General features: G+C 42.2%; 1 long non-coding RNA gene and 1 pseudogene across 2 annotated transcripts in view; both read right to left on the bottom strand.

Annotated features, from left to right (window-relative positions):
* LOC127487763 (uncharacterized) overlaps positions 1-27830 on the bottom strand; it is a 65858-nt gene that overhangs the window by 33370 nt on the left and 4658 nt on the right. The gene's annotated exons all lie outside the window — the stretch shown is intronic.
* On the bottom strand, positions 176-7021 carry LOC138848057 (small ribosomal subunit protein uS5 pseudogene; annotated as a pseudogene). Its single transcript, XR_016222354.1, has 2 exons — positions 6702-7021; positions 176-1518 (listed from the first exon to the last, which is right to left on the bottom strand). The product of XR_016222354.1 is annotated as a small ribosomal subunit protein uS5 pseudogene (transcript).

The following is a 27830-nucleotide window of genomic DNA, read 5'->3' as shown; positions in this document are numbered from 1 at the left end:
TTCTGTTTATTTCTGTGGTATCTGTCATTAAGTTTTTCAAAACTTTGATTTTGTTGATTTGTTTTCCCCTCTTTTTTTGGGGGGGGGTATTTGGGCAAATGTTGTGTCAATGTTGTTTAATTTAATTTTATATTTTTAAAAGACTTTATTTCTTTATTTGAGAGGTAGAGTTATAGACAGTGAGAGGAAGAGACAGAGAGAAAGGTCTTCCTTCCGTTGGTTCACTCCAGAAATGGCTGCAACAGCCAGAGCTGCACCGATCTGAAGCCAGGAGCCAGGAGCCAGGAGCTTCTTTCAGGTCTCCCACAAGAGTGCAGGGGACCAAGCACACAGGCCATCTTCTACTGCTTTCCCAGGCCACAGCAGAGATTACTTTTATAAACTACTGTTCATTTAGGAGCATGTTGTTCAATCTTGATGTGTTTGCATATGTTCTTCAGATTCTTGAGTTGTTGGATTTGAACTTTTTTTTTTTTTTTTTTCAGGCTCCATCCACTTTATTTTTCTCAAGTAAAAACCTATGTTGTGGCCACAGCTGGAGCCTGGGTCCTCTGCACGGACACCCTGGTACGCGTTTTCATGAGGTGGTTGGTGAACTCCTGGTAGGGAGACTTGGTGAACACGGTCTCTTTCCAGAGGTTGGGGGTCAGGTAGCTGTAGGTCTTGGAGATGGCATCGAAGGTGGCCTTGGCGAAGTTGCCGAGGGTGGCAGTGCAGCCCCAGGCTGAGGTGTAGCAGTCGTCAATGCCAGCCATCAGCAGCAGCTTCTTGGGGACAGGGTCGGAGACGATCCCGGTGCCCCTGGGCGCGGGGATGAGGTGCACCAGCAGAGCCACAGCGGCCGGTCACCTTGCACGGCACTGTGTGTGTGGGGCTTGCTGATCTTGTTCCCCCAGTAGCCTCTCCGCACAGGCACGATGGACAGCTTGGCCAGGATGATGGCCCCTCGGATGGCGGTGGCCACCTCCTTGGAGCACTTCACGCCCAGGCCGATGTGGCCGTTGTAGTCCCCTGATGGCCACAAATGCCTTGAAGCGGGTCTGCTGGCCGGCCCGCGTCTGCTTCTGCACCGGCATGATCTTCAGCATCTCGTCCTTGAGGGCGGCGCCCAGGAAGAAGTCGATGATCTCGGACTCCTTGATGGGCAGGGAGAACAGGTAGACCTCCTCCAGGGACTTGATCTTCATGTCCTTAACCAGGCGGCCCAGCTTGGTGACCGGCAGCCACTCCTTGTCCTGATCAGAGAGTTGTGCGCTATGATTTTGATTTTTTTTTAATTTGATGAGACTTGCTTTATGGCCTCCTATACGACCTATTCTGGAGAAAGCTCCTTGCACTGCTGAGCAAAATATGTGTTCTTTAACTGTGTGATGAAAAGTTCTGTCGAATCAGTTAGATGCATTTTGTCCATAGCAGGGGTCACCTTTGTGGTCTCTGTTGGTTTTCTGTCTGCGTGATCTACCCATGATGAAAGTGAGGTGCTGAAATCCTCTGTTGCATTGTGTCATCCCTCTTTGTCTTTTTTTTTTGGGGGGGGGCGTTAAATGACTTTAATTTTATCAAAGCTACCAAGTGAATTAAATGAAACTTCAAAACAAAAGAAGCAAATAACAAAGTCATCTACAGTCACAAGCAGTTGAAATCAACAAGTCCTTTTAGGTCCCTTGCATACACACTCAACATCTGCTTTTATGTGACTTTGATAAAGAATGTATGGATCATGGTTTTTCACACTTCAAAAACTTTTTCCCAATTCAAAATCCCTACGTTCTATGACTATTGGATAACCAAAAATATACTGCATCAACTCAATCTAGGAAAAAATGTCACTGATTTTCTTGGGAGCAAGAATTTTGTAAAAGACAAAAACAGCAACAGGCCTCTAAAAGCAAGTTTGGTACAGGTTACAATTAAGATGCTGCATTCCCTTACTGCATCACAGTGACACACACAGCAATGTTGCATACTAAGCATTCTATTTCTACGAGAATTCATGATCAGATTGGTACTACCAAAATATTAGCAAGAAGGCATATTTGCATTCACTTTCTTAATGTACTACCACAGCACAGCCAAAAGACATGCCCATCCACCAATGACTATCATCAAAATGTAAATAGGACACCTCTTGCTTTGTACCTCCTTCTGCCCCCTTGCTGCTGGCCCAGTGAGGAATTTCTGATACTCGCTGACTGCTCAGAGGTGGTTTAACGATTCCTGATCCAGGATGTCTCTAGTCTATCAATTATAACAAAAAGATACAACTCTAACAGGAAATTTATACTTCTATGTTACTGACCCTTCTTGGCCGTCCCCTCTGCAACGGTGGTCACTTTGGAAGCTGGGCCGAGTGAAGGGCTTTTCAGCTTAGAGCCAGCAAGATCTGTAGCTCTGACCTGAAAGTCCTTCGACTCCAGGGCAGTTCCATTTCCAGTGATCCAACTCTTGGCTGGCAGAGCTGCCAGGGCTCTTCACAAGCTGACTTCTGCTGAAGGCCTGGCTTACCACATTGAAAGCCACTGCAGTGGACTGGCCTGTTGGGTCTCCTTGAGGGAAGATCAATGGCTGTGTAAAGCAGCCATTCATTGGCCTGCCACCTATCTTTACATTGCTTCTGATGCCTAGCTTTATTTTCCTCCTGGTTTTTGTTAAAGCAGACAAGAGGATGCAAGTCAAGGGGGTGCTCTCAAGTCCCATCTCTAATCGTTGTGGCCTAAACTAGAAGTCTATAGTCACAGGCATGTTCTGATAGTGGTTTATTTTGAGGTAGACAATACCTGTGAGGAAAGCTATGTCCTTAATTAAAACGTTCTCTCCTTTTGTTTCGTCTGAAAGGGAGGTTCTGCCTGTTTATTGTGCTGATGGCAAAGTAATTCTAGCTGTGAAATTATAATTTAAGCTCTCATTTTGGCTATCCTATTACAGAGAAATGCTAGCCATCCCTTTTATAAGGTCTAAAAATCCAATTGTGCATTTTGGGGAGTCTTCAGAATAGAATTAGTTTCCTACCTTGTAGAGAACAGAGAAATGAGAGAACAAGTCGGGCTTAGAATAGAGAAATAAGGGAGCAAGTCCCAGATTGCTTACTGACAATAGCAGTATCAAATGAAAGCTTAGCAAGCGATTTCAACCGTTAGATAACAACATAGGAAAACATTTACCAGAAGATCCAATGCCTTCTATAAATTTGAAGAATACATGTATTTGGAAACACCTTTTAAATATCTAACATGGTGTAGCTTATTTAACCAGAAAACTCAAGCACAAGCATATAAAACATTTTCAGTTTCTTTCTACCAACAGATTTAAAACATCTGATACAGAGATCCAGGTCACATGAATCAAAATGTATCTTTGATTAATTTTAGCTGTTTAAATTGATGGTCAACCTTTTATCTCTAAGCCAATTAAAACAACATTCTTAATAAATTTTCCCTTGTAGACATACAATATGTATACACATATAACATAAAAGATAGAACAATAAAGCAGTTTCAGTAATAAGCTTTTAAAAATCTTTAACTTTTTTTTCTGTAAATTATCAATTGAATACAAAGACTTTCTTCTCTTAGTAATCTCAGTTATCCATACTTTCTCTCAGTTGGTACCTGTAATATATTATTGGCTTCATCAGTTTATAGAACCACCCCCAAAGTACTGAATGCAACAGAAGTGGCTGGAAAAAGCTCATTGGAGCCTATACAAAACTGTGGATGACAAAAGACTTTAAATAGCCATGTTTAAAATTATAAACTCATTACCCAACAAGAGGCACTGGCCTACTTCACACAGTCTTTTAAAAAGCACCTGTAGGATTTTACAAAGCATTTAACCCTTTTAGGCCTTTAGAGCTTTCTCATTAAGATAACCATCATGTCTAGTAACACAAGATCATTAGACTTTTTATCTTTCATGCATTTGTATCAGTAGCATTTTATATTATACAAACTTAAAGTTTAGCTCCACTTCACATCTTGACAGTACTTCTAACATAATGCAAACAGCCTGATTAGTTGGTGTCTCATGTGTCCTGGGGGCCATTTGGAAATTGTCAAAGTCTAAATTTTTGAAATTTTGATTTTTTGAATGACTGTCAAGGATGCAAAGAAGGCTCAACATCCACAATATCTGGTTGAAATAGGATCGCTTAACATCATGACATAATATAGACCAAATTTTATCATGGTTACAAAGTGATCATTCAAATGTTTGAAAATAAGCACATATTTAAATGACCCATAGCTCTTGATAAAACACTCAGCTGTTTTAAACAATCAGATTTTAGGAGAACAAAATAGATTACTTTAACTCACTGCTTTCATGGAAGATCAGATTCTAATTTTATGTCAAAGAAAAATAGATTAATAGCTTTTCTATCCAAAATTTCTTTCTTTCATAACCTTCTGTGACTTCCACACACCCTCTTCAACTTGAAACATTCCATCATTTCCATTCCAGTCTAGAGTAAACTAGCCATCAGGATGAAGTCATCCTTACAAACTATATCCTTTCTTTATACTCAAAAGAACTCTTTCCTTCATAATCTTCCTTACCAAGAACACTCTTTCCTTCATAGCCTTTCTTACCGAGTACACATTTCTATACTTGTGCTGTTTTCCATCTGCCAATGTTCTTGATTGACATTTTGAAATAATCTCCAAATGTAGAAAACATTTTTCAATAAGGTAACACATCACATTCCAGCCTCAGTTACTTTAAGCAGTGCTGAACTACTTTTCATGGACAGTTTATGCCTTAACCCAATTTAAATGAGCAGTTACACCTAAATGACTTTAGATGCTGATATTGTATTATATCTCTATCTGGATTCAATTAAAATTAAAATTGCATTCATCTAAAACAAGTACTAATTCCCCACTGCTCTTTCACTGAGTACTGATTACCCAGAAACCTGTTAAAATAAATTGCAAATTAAGTTCAGCATGTTACAAAGCAGTATTTTCAAAGGTAGTGATCTTCCTGGATTGAAAGATAGAAATTTCTTCAAACTCAGTGTCTAGTTACAGTTGCTTTTTTTCCTGAGAACACCTTAGGCCCAGGAAATCATAGTCAGCCAATTGGGTCTGCCTCTGAAAAAAAAAGTGCAAGCAGCTGCAAGACAGGCCCAAAGGTGAAGGTGGACCAGAAGCTAATGCACCAGGGATAAGAAGCCCACTGCAGTGGAAGCCAAAAGACCTGATTTTCCTGTCTGGCTTGCTCATGATAAAACAAAAGTGCCATCAGAAGGGTGGGATACCTAATTTGTTTCTCCATAAGCAGGGAGCTCAAAACGATGGGATTACCACTCCCTTGCTACGCTTATGGTAAAACTGGAACAAGAGAGGGAGGGGCAAAAGACCAGCTGGAGGGCAAGGGATGGGGAGTGAAAGCATGGATCATTGATAAGACAGGGAGAGTAGAATTTGGACCAGGCCTGATTCTAAGATAAAATCAGAATTCCTGGGTGGGATGGGGAGGTACAGTGAGCTGAGACAGTGAAGAGTTGGGGCTGCAAACGTGGAAGGCAGAGGTTTTGGCTCAAGCCCTTGACCTCTAGTGGAAACTTTGGATGCCAATAGGACCTGGGCTGGGAAGCAAGAAGCACACATAGAAGGTTTAAATAGAAGAAAGCAAGCTTGAACATATGGGGTCTCCTTCCATTTTCCTGAACATTCACAGAAGTGATAAAGATCTTGAATGCTATCGGGCTCAAACGTACCATGGAGGGGCCACTTTGACTGACTGTTAAGGTCATACATGGGCCACGCTCAATTACAGAGAAAGATGAGGCATCGGGGTTTGAGGGCTGGAGCCAATTTGAGAGGGACCCTATTACGTAGGAGGCTACCAAGAGAATCCGAAGGATCGTGGAAAAAGAAAATTCCCATTGCGACCTGTAAAATCAGATCAGTGGACATTGAAATCCCTGCCGTCTGACTAACAAGAGAGTATGATAAAAGAAGGGAGAAAGAAGGTGAGGGTGTGAGAGAGAGAGACAGATACAGAGCCAGAAGTCAGGAGACAGAGAAAAGAAAGAGAGTTTTTATCATCTATTGCTGCCCTAAGACATCTGTAACATGTAGCCGCTGGAACAAATGAACTTTGTCCACAATAAACATGGGTATTTACCAAAAAGTGCACGCATACCTACTGGTCAAATCTAAAACCATTTGCTAGATGTGGAGCTACTTGTAATGAGCACTTCCCTCACCCTTGCCTACTGCCATTCCAGGGACTAAGCCCAGGACTGCAACATCTCCCTCCCAGAGGAGGGCTAGCAAGGGTCACTCCAAGAAGATAGTCCTTCCTACAAACTAACAAAAGGGGTGTTTAGATAGGGAATATCTTATTACCTCTACTGTTAACATACTTTGGACACAGGACTTATTTAATACACAGCAGTTTCACTCAAATGCACGTATATAACGACAGACAATTGGAACATTATAACATGAGGAAGGGAACCCTTCTATGCATGCTTCCTCACGCCAACCACTGCCCCCTCATCCCGCCAGCCACCACCCAGGGACTTCAGCATTCTCTCCAAGACCTCAAGTTTAATGCCATTCCCAAAATGCAACCACCCCTACCAAATAACAAACTCCTTAAACAGGCGTTAATTTTAAATACCTAGAGACCTGATGTTTCCAGGAAGGACTTCAGTTTCCCACTAACCACACAGTAGCCACCAAGAAACCCACCTGTTGTAACAAAGGCTCTTCTATGCATGTCTTCTCAACAAGAACATTCTAGTCCAGAAAACTCTCCCTTCCCATCTCTACCAACCCAGTAAACAGGTCGAAGTTCCTGTTACACTTAGTGGGCCTTTTAACGTCCCTAAGTGGTTGTAAGAACAGTGCTTCCTATGAGTTATAACACAAAGCATACTCAATGCATTCGTGTACTAACTCTACTTTGTCATACACCAGCCACCTCTTTAACATCTAGATATTGTAAAGTAGGACTCGTCTGACCTTTATGTATCCATTATATACACAGCAAAGAAAAACAACATGACAAACATTGACAATGGTTCACCCTCCCCTACTGCACACATGCTATAGGAAAAAGCCCTTGAGACTTTTTCCACCACTTCTTCCCTGAAGCAGCACCCAACACAACAGTGTGTACTACTTAGAAAAGGAGTTCATCGTTGCTTTTCCAAAGGACTGTATTTCATATGAAGTTTACAATAGGATAGCTACAAAATGTATTATGTTTTATCTCAATTTTAACATACACTGTGCCCTTCTAAACATCCAGAAGGAACACAAGATTCAAATAGGGACTTCACTTTGTCCACTACATACACAGTAGTGTTGAGGAAACTATACACATGGAACTGGGTATATCAAAAAGTTTCTCCTAAGTAGGGACATTCAGGAAGGTCTAGAGAAGCTTTCGTTTCTTTCATGTCCTTCTCTCCAATACAGACAGGTAGAAGTGGACACACTTGTCACTGTAAAGTCGTGTTACAATTTCACTCCCAAACGTCCTTTTCAGAAGACAGTCTTTCCATGAAATTTAACACAAAAGGTACAACACGTGTCAGATTATTAACACCACTTTTGTCATACATCGGCATCTCTTTAATATGTAGAGACTAGATATTGTGGAATGAGGACACCTTTGTCCAGTATATAAACAACCTCTACATTAAAGCAATGTTAAATGAAATGCATGTAACACATAGGGCAAAAGGGAAGCTCATATGCTATAGCATACACTAGCAAAACACATTTTGGAGTATCTTCCAGCCAACCTCCCAAAATCAAATGAAAAAGTAAAACAGACTATACCCTTCACAAAAGTAGCTTAGCAATTCCACTTCCAAACGTTTCCTATCACTTTTTAAAAGCTACTTATTACAAAAGGGGAAATCCACTGCTCCACTTTTACATACACAAAACATTTCTAAACATATAGAAAACTCGATATTTCATACACAGCTCTTCTAAAACTTCATGGAAAGTACGTATTACAAACAAGCTATGTGGGCTTAATTTGCACCAAGATAAACATTTTTATATACATTTTCCATGAACTTTCTGTGGTAATCTCAGATCAGAACTTGCCCACTGAGAGCACAACACCGTTAAACAAATTTGCACAAAAGTCACAATGGTTAGGATCGGAGGTATCTTCTAAATATATCCATTTTGGTCAGGAACCACTGCTTCCTCACTTGCCTCTCAACCTTCTATCCAGCGCACAAACAGAAGCCAATGCAATGCTTAGAAATGGCTAAACCAACTGACAATCACAAGTGATTTACAGAGGACAAGCTTTAGTATGAATTTCAACACACATACATTAAAAATGCTAGTTTTGCTAACTACTCTGTTTTCCAGTGGAAACCTCTTTACCATCTAGAAAACAGATTTAAAAATTAGGACTCAGGTGTCCATTATATAAACTATACACATAGTAAAATAACATGCAAAAAACATACAGAAGAATGACTGGAAACATCCCAATTAGGAACACACCAGCATAATACCTTTTGCAGTTCCTCCACGTCTACCTGCTCCAAACCACGGAACAAGCACAGGTGGGTGGTACAAGGCTCACAGAGCTGGCTCACAATTCCATTCATTCCAAGAGAAGCATTTCATTGGTGTTACCAAAAAAAGATACTTACATAGTGATTTCACTTCTACAATTAACTTAGGTCAGGACTTCTTAACACCCAGAATAGACTAGATGTTTCTACGTAAGGACTTACCTGTCCACTATATACAAAACAGCTGTGGTCCGGGAAGACAGTGGAGGATGGCCCAAGTGCTTGGGCCCCTGCCACCCACACGGGAGACTGGCAGGAAGCACCTGACTCCTGGCTTCCAATCGGCGGAGGTCCGGCCATAGCAGCCATTTGGGGGTGAACCAATGTAGGGAAGACCTATCTCTCTCTCTCTCTCTCTCTCACTGTCTAATTCTATCTGAGAAAGAAAAGGAAAGAAAAGATTAGAAACGAAAGAAAAGACTAGAAAAGAAAGAAAAGAGTCCTAAACTGCACAAAACTAACTATAGTTAGAATTGAATGTGTCTTCAAAATGTGAACCTTCTGGCCCAGAACCCTTCCCTCCTTCACCATCTCAGGGAGCTAGAATGCTCCAATTTTCCAAAGACAATCTTTCCCAGGATTCATAATATAAAATGTACAAAATTAGTTTAAGTAACTCTACTTACGTCATAGAGTGGAAACCTCTTTCACAGCTACCTGGGCTACATGTTGTAAGCCAGGACTCACTGGTCCTTTGTATACACTCTATACACGGCAGAGTGAAACAAAAAGCACACACCCAGGGGACGTGTCTGTCTGGCCTCACTAGAAGCACACTGGCGTGGAGCTCTTTGGAGCTCCACCTCTCTTCCACCTCCTCCTCCTCCCACAGACTAGTGCCCTAACACAACGCCTAATGCTCAGGACTGAGTCTCGCCACACATCACCTCCACCCTCGAAACAAAGTTTCATATGAATTTTCACCAAAAGATTATTTACAACATGTGTTATATTAATACTTCACTCTGAGCATATACCTGACACAGCAAAACATCTAGGAAGACTAGCTATTTCAAAAAAGTACTAAGCACTATCAACTATACACAGAGGAGAGAAAACGCACACAGAAAACAATAGTCGTTACATGAAGATTTCGTCTAAACATGACCAGGCTGGCCTAGAACCCTCCCTCTTCCCTTCCTGGATGCAGGAAAAGACGTTTGTCTATAAAGGCTGAGGGGAAAGCTGAGAACAGCTTGTTCCAGTTATATCCACAGGCCTTCTGAAAGGGGCCAGCACATCTTCCCAAAGGCGGCTGGCCTCTCGGGGAGGCCTTCTCCCGAAGGTGCCGAGACCGCCTGCCCGTGCCCATGGCCACTCACCGCTCTGCCGCCTGCTGTCCCGCGGGGCTCTGCTCTCTGCCAGGCCACTGAGTCCTCGGTGGTCATCATCATCCTCGTCGTCTTTGGACCAGGTGAGGTGTCAGCCAACTGGGACACGGCGCTCACCACAGGTCCCGCATCTGCGTGGCCCAAGGACTGAAAACATGGCCACGCATGCTTCCATAGACCCCGCCTTCTGGGGCCCTCCAGCTCCAAATGGCCGCCACGGCATTCCACCGGCCTCGGAGCATCGGAGCAGGAGCCTCACAGAGGCCCAGGCGTGGGGTGGGGGGACCAGTGGTCCTTGAGCCCCAGGCGCTGGTGGTGTGCGGGGCCCTTACTCGTGGAAGTGGGGTCTGCACTCTAAGGTGATCGCCCACGGGAGATCACTGAGGTGGGCCCAGGGGGCTTTGCAGTCTCTTCAAGGCCCCAATCAGGGCCATGGATCAGTGGCAGCAAGGGCTCAGGTGTCTGCAGACCCCTGCCTTCCGGGGCCCTCCAGCGCCTATTGGCCGCCAAGGCATTCGAGCGGCCTCACTGGCACCACTCAAAGGCCCAGCATCTTTGGCGCCTCAGAGAAGCCCCTCAGGGTTGTTCATTGAGCCCCAGGCACTGGTGGTGTCCGGAGCCCTTATTCCTGGAGGCCGGGTCTGCACTCTGAGGCGATCGCCCACGGGAGATCACTCATGTGGGCCCAGGGGGCTTCGCTGCCTCTTCAAGGCCCCGATCAGGGCCGTCAATCAGTGGCAGCCAGGGTTCAGGAGTCTGTAGGCCAGATGCCATAATCTGTTCCTGAGGGCCCCAGGAGAACAAACCGCGACTGAGTTCTCTGCAGGAATTCCTTCTCTGTCTCCTGTAACAGTTTTTGTGCCAAAGTATATGTTGTTTCTCTGTACACAGGAAATTTGCAATCATCAAATAAAAACTTTCAATGAAAAAGTCTATGTTGTTTGATATTAAGAAGGCTTCACCTGACCTTTTCTTTTCTGTTCCCATGGAATATCTTTTTCCCTTCTTTCACTTTCAGTCTGTTTGTATCATGGTAGGGGTTTGTCTTCTTGGCAGCACATAGATGGGTCTTGTTTCTCAGTTCACGCACGTATATAGGAACCGATAGACAACTGGAACATTATAAGAGGAAAGGAACCCTTCGAAGCATACTCACTCATGCCAACCCCAGGCCCCACCTGACGCCAGCCACCACACAGTGACATCAGCATTCTCTCCTAGACCTCAAGATTTATGCCAATCCAAAAATATAAAAACTCCTAGGAAATGACAAACTCCTTACACGGGTGTTAAGTTTAACATCTAGAGACCTGATGTTTCCAGGGAGGGCGTCAGGTTCTCACGCTCCACACAGTACCCTCTAAAAACCAACACATGTAACAAAGGCACTACAGTGAAAATCTTCTCAACAAGAACACTGTGCCTTGCAAACCATTCCCTTCCCAGCTCCACCAACCCAGTGGACTTGGATAACCGCCTCTAACACTTACAGGGAATCTAACAATTTCACTTCCATACTGGTTCAAAGAACAGTGTTTCCCACGAGTGGTAACACAAAGCAGACTCAAAGAAATTGAGCACTAACTCTACTTTCAGCATACCCCAGCAACCCCTTGAACACCTACAAAGACTAGATGTTGTAAAGTAGCATGCCTTTGCCCTGTATATGTACATTCGAGACACAGCAAAGAAAAGAAAAACAACATGACAAACAGCATGGCCCATGCTTAACCCTGTCCCACCACGCAAACGCTGGTAGAAAGCTCTTGACATTTTTCCACTGCTTCTTCCCTGAAGAAGGACCAAACCCAACAGTGCATACTACTCAGACAAGGAATGCCTGATTCTGTTTCCAAAGGACTGTATTTCATATGAATTTCACAAAAGGATAGCTACAAAATGCATTATACACTACCTCCACTTTTAACATATTTTGCGCACTTCTAAACATCTAGCAGGACTAGATGTTTCAAATGAGGACTTCCTTGTGTCCACCCTATACACAGGAGTGTTGCAGAAACTATACATGCAGAACTGGTTCTCTCAGAAAGTGTCTTCTAAAGAAAAACCTTCACGAAGCTCTAGAGAAGCCTTTGTTTCTTCCAAAGTCTTCTCTGCACTGCCGACAGGTAGATGTGGGCACACTTTTCAATACCATGTGAAGTTACAATTTCATTTCCAAAAGTCCTTTTCAGAGGACAGTCTTTCTAGGAAATTTAACACAAAATAAACAACACGTGTCAGATTATTAACACCACTTTTGTCACACATTGATACCTCTTTAATATCTAGAGAGTAGATATTGTGGAATGAGGACTCCTTTGCCCAGTATATACACAACATGTACATTAAAGCAATGTTAAATGAAATACATGTAACATACAGGGCAATAGGTAAGCACCAATGTTCTAGCAAACAATCTCAAAAATACAGTTTGAAATCTCATCCCTCCCACCTCTCTCAACCCAAAAAACAATATTCAAGAGAGTATACTCTTCAGCAAAGGTCTTTACAATTCCACTTCCAAATGTTTTCTATCACTTTTTAAAAGCTAAACGAAAGTAGTAATCCGCTGCTCCAACTCTGACATGCACCAACCACCTCTAAACACCTAGATATCTCGATATTTCAGATGTAGCTCTTCTAAAAGTTCATGGAAAATACTTAGTACAAAGAAGCTATATGGGCTTCAATTTCTTTGTACCAAGATAAGTTTCTTTTGATTTTATTTTCCATGAACTTTCCGACGTCCTCTAGGGTAAGGGCTTGCCCTCTAAGAACACAACACCTTAAACAAAATTGCACAAATGTCACAATGGTTAGCAACTGGTGTATCCTTGAAATGTGACCAGTTTGGTCTGCAGCCATTCCCTCCTCACTTTCCTCTCTGCCTTTGATCCAGAGGAAAAGTGCAAGCTTATGTAACGCTTGGGGGTGGCTTTACACACGGACATCCAAAAGTCATATACAGGGAGGACAAGCTTTCCTATGAATTTCATCACTAATATCTAAAATATGCTAGTTTCCCTAACTCCTCTGTCATGCACTGCCACCCTCTTTAACATCTAGAATCTAGATGCCAAGTCCTCCAAACCACAAAACAAGCACAGGTGGCACAAGGCTCACAGTGGTGGCCAACAAGTCCATTCCCCAGAGATGCAATTCATGAGTATACCAGTAAGATATTTACAAAGCAATTTCACTCCTTCTACCTTTAACCTATGTCCGGTACTTCTGAACATGTAGATTAAACTACATCTTTTCATTGGTATGATAATTCAACTACCAACGGGCATTAGCAAGACATGCGATTTTCCTATATCTACTTATCAAATGTCAAAAAGCTCTGTCCATCTAGAAGGCCTGGGTGCAGGCAAAGCGTTTTGTTTGTAAAGGTTGAGAGGAAAGCTGAGAACAGCTTTTTCCAGTTATATCCACAGGCCTTCTGGAAAGGGCCAGCACATCTTTCCAAGGGCGGCCGGCCTCTTGGGGCGGCCTTCTCCATGATTTTGTTGATTTGGGTTTCCTCCCTCTTTTATTTTTTTCTTTTTTGGTTAGTTGGGCCAATGATGTGTGAATTTTTTTTAATTTTCTAAAAAAACAGCAATTCATATCATTCTTATTTTGCAATTGTTTTTTCAATTTTGTTTGTTTCTTCCTTAGCTTTAATTAGTTCTTTCCTCCTACTAATTTGTGTTTTGCTTTACTGTTTTTTTTTTTTTCTAGCTTCCGAGATGAATTGACAATTCATTTATTTCATGACTTTCCAATTTCTTGATGTAGGCACAAATTGCTATAAACTTCCCTTTTAACACTGCTTTTGCTGTATTCCATAGTTCCTTTTTTTTTTTTTTCAAATTTAATTCAGCATACCTTTCTTTTTTAATTTTTTTTCATTTATTTGACAGATATAGTTAAGACAATGAGAGAGAGAGGAGGGGGGGAGACAGAGAAAGGTCTTCCCTCTGTTGGTTACCCCCCCAAATAGCTGCTACGGCCAGAGCTATGGAGATCCGAAGCCAGGAGCCAGGTGCTTCCCTCCTGGTCTCCCCTGAGGGTGCAGGGGCCCAAGTAGCTGGCCTATCTTCCACTGCCTTCCTGGGCCACAGCAGAGAGCTGGACTGGAAGAGGAGCAACCGGGACTAGAACTCAGTGTCCATATGGGATGCCAGCACTGCAGGCGGAGGATTAACCAAGTGAGCCACGGCACCGGCCCCTCCACAGGTTTTTATATGAGATATTGCTATCTTCATACACTTCCAGAAATTCTTTAATTTCTTTTTGATTTCTTTTATAACTCACTGTTAATGTAGGTGCATGGCATTCTGTCTCCATGTGTTTGGATATGTTCTTGAGAATCCTTTTTTTAAAAAAAAAAAAACTTTTATTTAATAAATATAAATTTTGAAAGTATATCGTCTGGATTATAGTGGTTTTCCCCCCCAATAATCACACTCCCACAAATCACCCCATCTCCTACTCCCTCTCCCAGCCCATTCTTCATCACGATTAATTTTAAGTATGTTTATATACAGAAGATTAACAGTGTATACTAAGTAAAGATTTCAATAGTTCGTACCCACACAGATACACAAAGAATAAAGTACTGTGTGAAAAATATTTTTACCATTAATTCTCCTAGCACAACACATTAAGGACAGAGATCCTACATGGAGTGTAGATGCACAGCGACTCTTGCTGCTGATTTAACAATTGACATCCTTATTTATGATGTCAGTAATCACCCGAGGCTCTTTTCATGAGCTGCCAAGGCTATGGAGGCCTCTTGAGTTCACAACTCCAACCTTAGTTAGACAAGGCCATAATCAAAGTGGAAGTTCTCTCCTCCCTTCAGAGAAAGGTGCCTCCTTCTTTGATGGCCTGTTCTTTGCACTGGGATCTCACTCACAGAGATCTTTCATTTAGGTCATTTTTTTGCCAAAGTGTCTTGGCTTTCCATGCCTGAGAAACTCTCATGGGCTTTTTAAGCCAGATCCGAATGCCTTAAGAGCTGATTCTGAGGCCAGCGTGGTGTTTAGGGCATCTTCCATTCTATGAGTGTGCTGTGTTTCCCACTTCCCATGTTGGATCATTCTCTGCTTTTTAATTCTATCAATTATTATTAGCATTCAACCAATGGTATTAAGTAGATTCAACCAATGGTATTAAGTAGAAAAAGAAAATAATAAAAAGAATAAAATAGTAAGCTGTTCCTCGACAGGACAAGGGCTGATCAAGTCATCGTTTCTCATAGTGTCAGTTTACTTCTACAGGTTTCCTTTTAGGTGCTTAGTCAGTTGTCACCGATCAGGGAGTATATTTGTCCCTTTGGGATTAGCTTATTTCACTCAGCATGATGTTTTCCAGATTCCTCCATTCTGTTGCAAATGACCGGATTTCACTGTTTGTTTGTTTGTTTGTTTGTTTTTTTAATCGCTGTGTAGTACTCTATAGAGTACGTATTCCATAATTCTTTATCCAGTCTTCGCTGATGGGCATTTAGTTGATTCCATGTCTTAGCTATTGTAAATTGAGCTGCAATAAGCACTGAGGTGCAGATAGCTCTTTTATTTGTCATTTTAGTTTCTCTTGGGTAAATTCCGAGGAGTGGAATGGCTGGGTCGTGTGGTAGGGCTATATTCAGGTTTCTGTGGAATCTCCAAACTGTATTCCACAGCGGCTTTACCAGTTTGCATTCCCACCAACAGTGGATTAGTGTGCCTTTTTCCCCACATCCTCGGCAGCATCTGTTGTTAGCTTATTTCTGTATGTAAGTCATTCTAACTGGAGAGAGGTGAAATCTCATTGTCATTTTGATTTGCATTTCCCTGATGGCTAATGATCTTGAACATTTTTGCATGTGTCTGTTGGCCGTTTGGATTTAGCAGGATATAAAACCAATGCACAAAAATTAACAGTCTTTGTATACACAGACAACGCCATGGATGAGAAAGAACTTCTAAGATCAATCCCATTTACAATAGCTACAAAAACAATCAAATACCTTGGAATAAACTTAACCAAGGATGTCAAAGATCTCTATGACGAGAATTACAAAACTTTAAAGAAAGAAATAGAAGAGGATATAAAAAAATGGAAAAATCTTCCATGTTCATGGATTGGAAGAATCAATATCATCAAAATGTCCATTCTTCCAAAAGGAATTTAAAGATCCAATGCAATACCAATCAAAATACCAAAGACATTCTTCTTAGATCTGGAAAAAATGATGCTGAAATTCGTATGGAGGCACAGGAGACCTCAAATAGCTAAAGCAATCTCGTACAACAAAAACAGAGCCAGAGGCATCACACTACCAGATTTCAAGACATACTACAGGGCAGTTATAAATCAAAACAGCATGGTACTGGTACAGAAACAGATGGAAAGACCAATGGAACAGAATAGAAACACCAGAAATCAATCCAAACATCTACAATCAACTTATATTTGATCAAGGAGCTAAAACCAATTCCTGGAGCAAGGAGCAAGGACAGCCTCTTCAACAAATGGTGCTGGGAAAACTGGATTTCCACATGCAGAAGTATGAAGCAAGATCCCTACCTAACACCTTATTCAAAAATCCACTCAACATGGATTAAAGATCTAAATCTATGACCTGACATTATCAAATTATTAGAGAACATTGGAGAAACCCTGCAAGATATATGTTGCTGTGGATTCATCCTGAGAGGAGAAGTGCGGTGGGGGCAAGAGGTGCAGAGTCACGACACAGTGAAAGCAGGCTAGAGGCGAGTAGCTCGCAGACTCATGTATTTCAGTTGGTGCAGCAGCTTATATATAGCTGAGGCAGCCAATCCGGTCAAGGGGCAGTTTATGCTGTAACCAATCAGGCTCCTTTGCACAGGTGGGTTCCGAAGCCATTTCCTGAGTAACTGATGCTCGCTTGCCAGTGGCCATCCTGGCACAGCCTTCTCATTCCACCACATTTCCCCCTTTTAGTTAATTTTTGAGCAACGGGAGGCATGATCCTTGGCCATACCATTGTTGACCCTGTTTCCATGTGGTCTCCTCATGCAGCTGTGCCTGTCTTAGGTTGTCCCCCAGGGGATCTATCTTACCCGTCATTGACTAACCAGCTCTCAAAACGGGAGACCACTGGAGTGCTCGTTCAGATGGAGGTAGGAATGAGGAACAATGGTGATCAGGAATGGCATGACCACACGCAGGCAGTGGGCCATTTGAGTGGCTGGCTGGAGCTAGTGGGGTATAAAAGAGTAGCAGATCTGGCTGTGGGGAGTTTCATAGGGCAGCATGATAGGGCAGCAGCTTGACAATCGGTAGCAGATGCGTCCGCTAACACGGCATTCTCTCAGTCTTGTTCAGCTGGTTCTGGCTGTCAGTTGCAGGCTTGATGTTTCTGGCTGGTACCCAAATGGGCTGTCCTACATTCTCTAGAAAGACACGAGCATATCCTCGGCCCTTGGTTAGCAGAAGTCTTTCTACAGGCATTGGAATCCAGGGCCTGAATTCTGCATCCATTCCAACATTAACAGCATAAATATGCAGGTAGGATTGGGTCCAACGCCTGCCAAGGACCTAAACAGACATTTTTCAAAAGACGAAATCTTGAGAATCTTCAGCTGTTGATTTTGAGCTTCAATCCACTGTGATCAGAGAAGGTGCGTGGTATGATTTATATTTTTTGAGTTTGCTGAGACTTGCTTTGTGGCCTAATTTATAGTCTATCCTGGAGAAGGTTCTGTGTACTGCTGAGAAGAACATGTGAAACTGTGGGATGAAAAGTTCTGTAGATATCAGTTAGGTCCATTTGGTCCACAGTGGGGCTTAGTTCTGTTGTTTCCTTGTTGGTTTTCTGTCTCACTGATCTATTCACTGATGAAAGTGAGGTACTGAAATCCCTCCTACTAATATATTGTATTCTGTGTCTCCTTTAGATTCATTAACAGATTTTTAAATAGCCAAGTGCCTCGTAATTGCATGCATACACATTTTTGTAGTTACTATTCCTGTTCTTTGGATCCCTTAATCATTACATAGTTTCCTTCTTTGTCTCTTTTAACAGGTTTTGTGTTAAAGTCTATTTTGTTTGGTATTAGGATGGCTATACCTGCTCTTTTTTATCCATTCTCATGGAATATCTTTTCTCCATCCTTTCTCTTTCAGTCTATGTGTATCATGTTAATGAGGTGTGTTTCCTATAGGCTGCAAGTAGATGGGTCTTATTTGTTAGTCCATTCAGTCAGCATGCCGAGGTGTTAGCCCTCAGTGTATTCAAAACTCATCCACACAGCCATGTGAGTCACAGATATGATGTGCTAGCCAATCCTGTGAGAACCGTTCTCTCTGCCATGAACTTCTCTAGGCAATCAGGGAGCTTGGAGAGTTGCAGCACTCTAGTTTGCCCAGAACTCAGCTACACCATGTCTGCTCTAACAAGGTCATTGTGTTTTCTCAGCCTCAATACCCATGGCTCTAAGGTCAGGGTACGCTGGTGAATTCACTCTGCCCCCCAGGCATGTCCTCCTGCAGGGGACTGAGGTGTTCCCAGAACCATTGTTGGCTTGTGTTTCAGCCCAGTGGATCAAATCCTGTTCTCCCAACCAGATTTGATGTCGGTGAGCCAAGCATGTTTTTCTCTCTGGAAAGTCTGTGGATCACAATTGCTCACAATACCCACTTACTGCAGCCCTGCTCACTTCAAGACTGTGCTGGGTGGTCTGGACTTCAACCACTTTTAAATTTAATCAATACACATCTAACTTCAGTGATGAATCATATTATTTTTATTATGTAAGACACAGATTTGGTAAAAGCAACAAACTATTCAGTCTATTCATAGGAAAATGAAATCTATCTATCTGTCTGTCTATATATTATTCATCATTGTAATCTCTCCGTCTAAATATAAAGGCAATGATTTTCCCACATTCTAATATTTTATTTCAAAATGAATCTACTTCCAATTTTATAAATATGTCACTGATGCAGTTGTGAAATAGATCCGTAATATGGCATTTAGACATTTTGAGTTTACATTTTCCTATACCCCAACAAGCATGCCTATCAGTTAGCATTGGCTAGCTGGCTTTATAACTAAATCTTGTCTTAAATCAGTTATAAATTCAGTATACAAATTAGGCCAATATTTAGTAAGAGTAAACTAAAAGGACCCATTATATTTACTATATCCTGAAACAAACCTTGGTTAAAATCAGCCATAAATTCAGTATACAAATTCTACCAACATATAGAAAGAGTAGATCTAAAGAACCTATTATATATGCTGCATACTGAGACTTGTTAAGTTTTCCCTGGGTGCCTTCACTGTGGTCTAGAAGGATAAGCCTCTGCTGGCACTGATGGTATTCTACACTGGCACCGGTTCATCTCTTGATTGCTCCTCTTCCGATCCAGCTAACTGTTATGGTCTGGAAAAGCAGTTTAAGATGACACAAGTCCTTGGGCGCCTGCAATCGCTTGGGAGACCTAGAAGAAGCTCCAGGCTCCTGGCCTCAAACTGGCCCAGCTCAGGTTGTTTCTGTCATTTGGGAGTGAACCAGCAGATGAAGGTGCTCTCTCTCCCTCTCTCTCTCTCTCTCTGCCTCTCTTGTAACACTCTGCCTTTCAAAGAAATATGTAAATCTTTAAAAAAAATGAGACTGATTTATTTCTGTCAGTTGTTTGCAGAAATAACTCTTATAAACATGGGGGTTGACAACAACATGTGCTCTGCAGACAATCCAAAAGTAATGCTGCTAGGAACACAGAGTGAGAACTAATGATAGCAGAGTCCAATCAAACAACTCCTAACCCTATCTTATCTCCTGAAAGTTTGTCTCTTGTGTCAACACACTTAATGCTTCTTCAAAGTTACTTCAACTTTTAAAAAGCAATAGTAGTGAAAGAACTTCTTAATAAATGTGAACAAATTTTTTATTTTTTTTATCTTGCATTATGTAACATGACACCATCACCCACAGAAATGTATGGTAACACACATGTAGTGCACCAATGTAAACGGATAACCACATACATAGTGTTTTCAGTAATGGGAAAAGCGGTCCATGGTTTCTCATAATGAGGACTTATTCACAAGGAAGTCCACTGACTGCAGACTTCTACCAAAGATTCAGATAGAATCCTGTGTTGGACAACAACATAGTAACTCCCTACCACACTGCACATTTATTATGGGTACACTACTTTTCATCATTGTTTAATCACGAGGTAATCCTGTAAATAACCAAATTCAATATATTTGTTAATTAAAATATAATTATTGCATATTAATACTGCTTCAAAGCAGCAAATTCAAAACAGATGCATCCAACATTGTAGACTTTGTGAAAGATGTGTGTGAGTGCACGCACACATGTGCAAGTAAGTTTGTGAACACAACTTACATATGTTTGTCTTTCTATCACATTCTCTAAGATTAATAGGAAACACTGGACTAAGTGACTTACAGTACAAATTCAGTCCCTTGCATTTATTTGCAGTATATTATTCTAAAATAAAGTACATATTCTATTAGCAAAACTGAAATGAGCACAAAAAGTACAGCTTAATATTTAATACAGTACTGTGATTATCTCTGTCTCCCCTCCATACTACTTTATATGATCCTACTCTATATTTTATTTACGTATTTCTCAAGTTTTATTTATTTGTTATTTGATAAGTAGAGGCAGAAAAACAGAGGAATAAATATATAGAAAGAAGCATAAAGACACAGAGAGAGAGAGAGAGGGCGAGCGAGAGAGGGAGCGAGCGAGAGCGCACTTCTTTCTGTTGCTTCACTCTACAAATGCTCACAACAGCTGGCACTGGGTCAGGCTGAAGCCAGGGTTCTCAGCTATTATTAAAGAGGCTGCAATGATCCTGACATCAGATATCCGTAGGAGGTGCTGACTATATTTCCTTTGGGAGCAAACAGATTGATGGGTTACAGAATAATTCCATTTTTTGTTGTTGTTGTTGTTGTAGGGAAAATTTCATAGTGCCTTCTACATGCCTGTACCAACTTAAATTCCCGCCAATATGACACAGTAATCCCCTGTTCTGAATGTCCTAACCACCACTTGCTATCATTTCTCTTTTTGATTGCAGCTATTTTATCTCTCAGTACTATCTCATTGTAGTTTAGACTTGGGTTTTCCTGATGATTAGTAATGTTGAGTGCCTTTTCATGTAACGTTTAGCTATTCCTACATCTTCTTTAGAAAAAAACACTCTTTTCAGGTCATCCTGATTTTCTTGTATGTATTGGATATTCGTCCCTTAACAGACTTATGTATTTTAAAATAGAAATTTGATAATGATGCTTGTGTTGTACAAAAAAGGAGTGGGGTTATAATAATGGGTAGGGGGATGGAAGTACAGGCTGTGGGGAGTCTTCGAGATGTCTGTGGAAGAGAGGACATCTGATGCAACTGGTAATAGGCTGATCTGAGTGCCTAAGCCTCAGCCATACTCCAAATTGCAGCTTCCTTCCTGTGTGCATTCTGAGAGTCAGCAAGTGATGACTCAAGTAGTTGTCTTTCTGCCACTCATGTAGGAGACCTGGATTCAGTTCCCAGATCCTGGGTTTGTCCTGTCCTGGCCCTGTCTCCAGCAGGCATTTGGGAAGTCAGAATATGAGAAATACTTCTCTATTTTCTCTCTCACTCTCTCTGTCTCTCTGCCTGTCTGTGTGTGTGTGTTTCTGCCTTTCAAATATATAAAGTTAAAAAAATGTTGAAATTTAATAAAAGTGCATACTATGTATAAACCATGTATGGCTATAAGATTTATTTATTTAGCTAAAGTCAGAATTATAGAGAGAGAGGGAGAGAGTAAGAGAGAGATCTTCCATACACTGGTTCACTACCTAGATGACTGCAAAGGGCAGGGCTGGGCTGGGTAGAAGCCAGCAGTATCATCTGGGTCTCCCACATGGTTATCAGGGGCCCCTACACATGGGCAATCTCCAGCTTTTCTCATGTCATTAGCAAGGAGCTGGATCAGAAGTAGAGCCGTCAGGACATGAACTGATGCTCATATGGGATGCTGGCCTCACAGGGGGCAGCTTTCCAGGTATACTCTAGTGCGAGCTACACCATGCATGAATCAAAAAACTTATCAAAAATTAGCTTATCTTTTAATTCAATTTTCCCACAACTTAAAGAGGTTTTAATTTATTTATATGAGAAGAGGAGAGAGAAAGAGAGAGAGATAGAGAACGTCCATCCAGTGATTCATTCCCCAAATTGCCCACAGTAGCCAGGACAGTGTGAAGCTAAAGATGGGAGACATAAACTCAATCCAGATCTCCCAAATGAATGGCCGGAACCCAATTGCTTGAGGTATCACTGCTGTCCATCATGCTTCCCACTAGTAGGAAACTGGGCCCAAGAAAAAGAGCCTAGAATCAAATCCAGGTGCTCCAATGTGCAGCATGAGTGTCTTAAATGCCATGTTCAAAAAATAAAAAGATTTTATTTATTTACTTGAGAGTTTGAGTTACAGACAGAGAGAGGCAGTAACAGAGAGAAAAGCCTTTTATCTGCTCATTTACTCCCCAAATGGCAGCCACGGTTGGAGCTGGGTAGATCCAAAGCTAGGAGCCAGGATCTTCTTCCATGTCTACCACACTGGTGCACAGGCCTAAGCACTTACACCATCTTCCACTGCTTTCCCAGGCCATTAGCAGAGAGTTGGATAAGGAGAGGAGTAGCCAGGGCATGAACAGTCATAGCACCGCAGGCTGAAGCTTAGCAAACTACACCATAGCTCTGATCCCTTAACTGGCACCTTAACGATAACGACCAGGCTAACAATCTGCCCCTATAGTAACTTTTGGAATTATCCTCGTATTAAAGGCAAAAAAGAAAACAAATAGAAGACAGTTTAGGCTTAAATATTTACCTATAAATGTAAGCTAAGAAAATTCTAAGAATAATGATTCTTTTTTAAAAAAGTTTATTTTATTTATTTGAAAGATAGAGTTACAGAGAGAGGCAGAGACAGAGAGGTCTCCCATCCGCTAGTTCACTCCCCAGATGGCTGCAACAGCCAGAGCTGTGCCGATCTGAAGCCAGGAGCCAGGAGCTTCTTCCGGGTCTCCCACATGGGTGCAGTGGCCCAAGGACTTGGGCCATCTTCCACTGCTATCCCAGGCCATAGCAGAGAGCTAAATCAGAAGAGGAGCAGCCGGGACTAGAACCAGCGTCCAAATGGGATGCCTGTGCTTCAGGCCAGGGCTTTAACCCATGCGTCACAGCGTGGCCCCAAGAATGATGCTTAAAGTTTAAAATGGTTTATTAATAATCTCTACCTCCCACCACTCTTGCTCTCTCACTCTCCCTCTGTCACTAACCCCCATCACTTACCCCATGTCACTCTGTCAAACAAATAAATAAATCTTTTCCAAAAAAAGAGGAAGAGGGAGAGAGAAAAAAAGGGAAGAAGTAGAGAGAGAGAGGCAGAGGCAGAGGCAGAGAGAGAGAGAGATTTCTTCGGCTGATTCACTCCCCAAATGCCTACAAAAGCTGGGGCCAAAGTCAAGAACCCCATCTGTGTCTCCCATGTGCATGGTAGCAATCCCAGTATCGGAACCATCACACCATCCCCCCAGGGTGTGCATCAGCAGGAAGCTGCATCAGAAGTGAGGACTAAACCAGGCACATCAACACAGGATATGCATGTACCACGGGGTGGCTTAACACAACGTGCTGCAGCACTCAATTCTCACATACAAGTATTGTAATAAACGTGATTCTCATATTAACATCTCATTTTAACTTGACAAAATGGTAATCAGCTGCTCCTACTTTTACATAGACCAGGCACTTCTAAACATAGAGAAAACTCGATATTTCAGATGTAGCTCTTCTAAAATTTCCTGGAAAAAAAACTCATTACAAAGAAGCTACATGGACTTCAATCTGCACCAAGATAAGCACTTTTGGATTTCATTTTCCATGATCTTTATTAAGCACTCTCTGGTAAGGGCTTGCCCACCAAGAACACAACACCATTGAACAAAACTGCACAAAGGTCACAACAGTTAGGATCTGGGGTAGCCTCTAAATACAACCAGTTTGGTCTGGATCCATTCCCTCCTCACTTCCTTCTCTGCCTTCTATCCAGTGGACAAGTACAAGCTTATGTAATGCTTAGAGATGACTTCACACACGGACATCCAAAAGTCATTTACAGAGGACAAGCTTTCCTATGAATTTCAACAGAAATAGCTAAAATATGCTAGTTTCCCTAACTACATTGTCATGTACCTGCAACCTCTTTAACATCTAGAATCTAGATGTTACAACATTAGGACTCATTTGTCCATTATATACACTCTATACAGAGTAAAGCAAAATGCAGAAAACATACAGGAAAATGGCTGAAAACATCCCAAGTAGGGACACCCTTTGCAGTTCCCTAACACCCACCTCCTCCAAACCACAGAACATACACAGGTGGCACAAGGCTCAAAGTGGTAGCCAACAAGTCCATTCCCCAGAGACACATTTCTTGAGTGATACCAAAAAGGTATCACTCCTAACTTTAACCTACGTTGGGTACTTCTGAACATTCAAATTAGACTATATGTTTTCAAGGAAGGACTGATCTGTCCACTGTATACACAGCAGTGCTAAACTGCACACAAATAATCAGTTACAATGTGAAAATTTCTTTGAAATGTGAACATTCTGGCCCAGAACCCTTCTCTTCTCCACCACCTCAGTGAGCTGGAATGCTCCAAATTTCTGAAGACAATCTTTCCGAGGAATCATAATTAAAAAAGGACAAAATTCGTTTGACTAACTCTGCTTTTGTCATAGTGGCAATCTCTTGTAACATCTAGAAGGGCTACAAGTTGTAGGTCAGAACTAATTGGTCTTTGTATACAATGTAGACACGGCAGAGTGAAACAAAATGTACACACCGAGGGGATGGTGCTCTGTCTGGACTCACTAGAAGCATGCTGGCGTGGTGGCGTGGAACTCTTTGAACTTCCTCCCTTCTCCCACAAACCAGGGCCCAAACACAACGTTACTGCTCAGAAGCAAGTCTGGCCACATGTCACTCCCACCCCCCCCCCACCCCACCCGCCCAAAAAAAAACTTTACTATGAATTTTCACAAAAAGATTATTTAAAATATGTGTTATTTGACTACATCTACTTTGAAAGGCCTTCAGGCACTCCAGAAGAAATAGTAAGACTAGATATTTCTAAAAAGTACTCAGGACTGTCAATTCTACATAGTGGTGAGAAAATGCACACAGAAAAGGATAGTTGTAACAAGAAGTTGTTTTCTCCATATGACCAGGCTAACTAGAACCTTCCCCCATTCCTTTCCTCCTCACGCTCTCCACTCTAGGACCTCAAACTTTCTGAAAGGCCACGGCTGTGTGTCCCTCAGGGGTGCCACCACGAGTGGCTTAATTGAGGCCATTTGTGGTCACTTCCAGAGGACATTTCTTTCCTAAGATAATTCAACTAGCAATGGGCGCCTGAAAGACATGTGATTTTTCTAAGCTCTGTCCATCTAGGAGGCCTGGATGCAGGCAAAGCATTTTGTTTGTAAAGGCCTAGGGGAAAGCTGAGAACAGCTTGTTCCAGTTATATCCACAGGCCTTCTGAAAGGGGCCAGCGCACCTTCCCAAGGGTGGCCATCCTCTCGGGGCGGCCTGCTCCCTGATGACACCACCATCCGCGGGAGCCGAGACTGCCTGCCCATGCCCATGTCCACTCACCGCTCTGCTGCCCATTATTCCACGTGGCTCTGCTCCCTGCCATCGGTGGTTGTCATCACTGTCGTCATCTTCATCGTCTTGGGACCAGCAGAGAGGTTGGCCAACCAGACAAAGTGCTCACCCCAGGTCCCGGATCTGTATGGCCCAAGGCCTGAAAACATGGCCTCACTTGTGTCCTTAGACTCCGCCTTCTTAGGCCCTCCAGGTCCTAATGGCCCCCGTGACATTTGAATGGCATCACCAGCACCACTCAAAGGCACAGCATCCTTGGCACTTCAGAGAGGAGATTCACAGAGGTCTCCTAGGGTTGGGCCTGGAGTCCAGGCCACTGGTGGGTTGCAGAGCCCTTACTCTAGGATTCGGGGTCTGGACTCTGAGGCGATCGACCATGGGAGATCACTGAGGTGGACGCGGGGGCTTCGCTGCCTCTTCAAGGCCCCTATCAGGGCCATGAATCAGTGGCAGCGAGGGCTCAGGTGTCTGCAGGTAAGATGCAATAATCCATTCTGGAGGGCCCTGGGGGCGCAAACTGCATCTGAGTTCTCTGTGGGAATCTCCTCTTTGTCTCTTGTAACAGTTTTGGTGCTAAAGTATATGTTGCTTAGCTGACACAGGAAATTTGCATTCATTAAACAAAAACTTTCAATAAAAAAGTCTATGTTGTTTGACATTAGGAAGGCTTCACCTGCCCTTTTCTGTTCCCATGGGATATCTTTTTCCCTTCTTTCACTTTCAGTCTATGTGTATCATGGTAGGGGTCTTTCTTCTTGCAGCAAATAGATGGGTCTTGTGTCTTAGTTCATGCACGTGTATAACAACGGATAGACAACTGGAACATTATAAGATGAAGGGAATCATTTATGCATGCTTGCTCATGCCAACCCAGCCCCTACCTGCCGCCAGCCACTACCCAGTGACGTCAGGATTCTCTTCAAGACCTCAATATTTATTTCGCAAAAAGGTAAACACTCCTATGAAACAACAAACTCCTTTATAAACAGGTGTTAATTTTAAACACCTAGAGACCAGATGTTTCCAGGGAGGACTTCAGGTTCCCACTAACCACACAGTAGCCTCTAAAACACCAAGCTGTGTAACAAAGGCTCTAATGTGAATGCCTTCTCAACAAGAACATTCTGGCCAAGAAAGATTTCCTTTCCCATCTCTACCAACCCAGTGGTCAGGTTTAAGCACCTGTTATACTTAGCAGGCATTTTAACAATTTCATATCCATAAGTGGTTCTAAGAACAGCGTTTCCTAGCAGTGGTTACACACAGCATACTCAATGTATTCGTGTACTAACTCTACTCTGTCATACACCAGCCACCTCTTCAACATCTAGGAAGGCTAGACATTGTAAAGGAGGACTCATTTGCCTTTTATATATGCATTATAAACAGAGCGAAGAAAAACAACACAACAAACAGCATGGACAATGGATCACCTTGCCCCACTGCACACACACTGGTGAAAAGCTCTTTGGACATTTTTCCACAGCTTCCTCCCTGAAGCATCACCAACACAGCAGTGCGTATTACTCAAAGAGTTCATTGTTCCATTTCGAAAGGACAGTACTTCGTATTAATTTCACAAAAGGATAGCTACAAAATGTATTGCTTACTATCTCTACTTGTAACATACCTTGTGCACTTCTAAGTGTCCAGAAGGACTAGATGTTTAAAATAAGGACTCTAAGTATTACAGAAGCTTGTACTTGTCCACTGGATCGAAGGCAGACAGGAAAGTGAGGAGGGGATGGCTCCAGACCAAGCTGCTCATATTTAGAGGATTCCCCAGATCCTAACCATTGTGACCTTTTGCAGTTTTGTTTAATGGTGTTGCGTTTCTAGTGGGCAAGCCCTTACCCGGGAGGACTGCATAAGGTTCATGGAAAATGAAATCCAAAATTTGCTTCTTTGGTGCAAACAAATTGAAACCCATATAGCTTCTTTGTACTAAGTATTTTCCATGAATTTTTAGAAGAGCTGTGCCTGAAATATCGCATTTTCAAGATGTTTGGAAGTGCGTAGTGTATATCAAAGTTGGAATCATAATATAAAATGGACAAAATTAGCTTAACTGACTCTACTTTTCTCATATAATGGCAACCTCTTTTAACATCTAGATGAGCTAGCAGTTGTAAGTCAGGACTAGTTAGTTCTCTGTAAACTATACACGGCAGAGTGAAACAAATGCACACACCAAG

This window comes from Oryctolagus cuniculus, chromosome 16 (assembly GCF_051225735.1).
Source record: "Oryctolagus cuniculus isolate XC-2025 breed Fujian yellow rabbit chromosome 16, ASM5122573v1, whole genome shotgun sequence".
Lineage (NCBI taxonomy): Eukaryota > Metazoa > Chordata > Mammalia > Lagomorpha > Leporidae > Oryctolagus > Oryctolagus cuniculus.
Note: the sequence above shows the minus strand (reverse complement) of the source record. Positions and strands in the feature narration are given on the sequence as shown.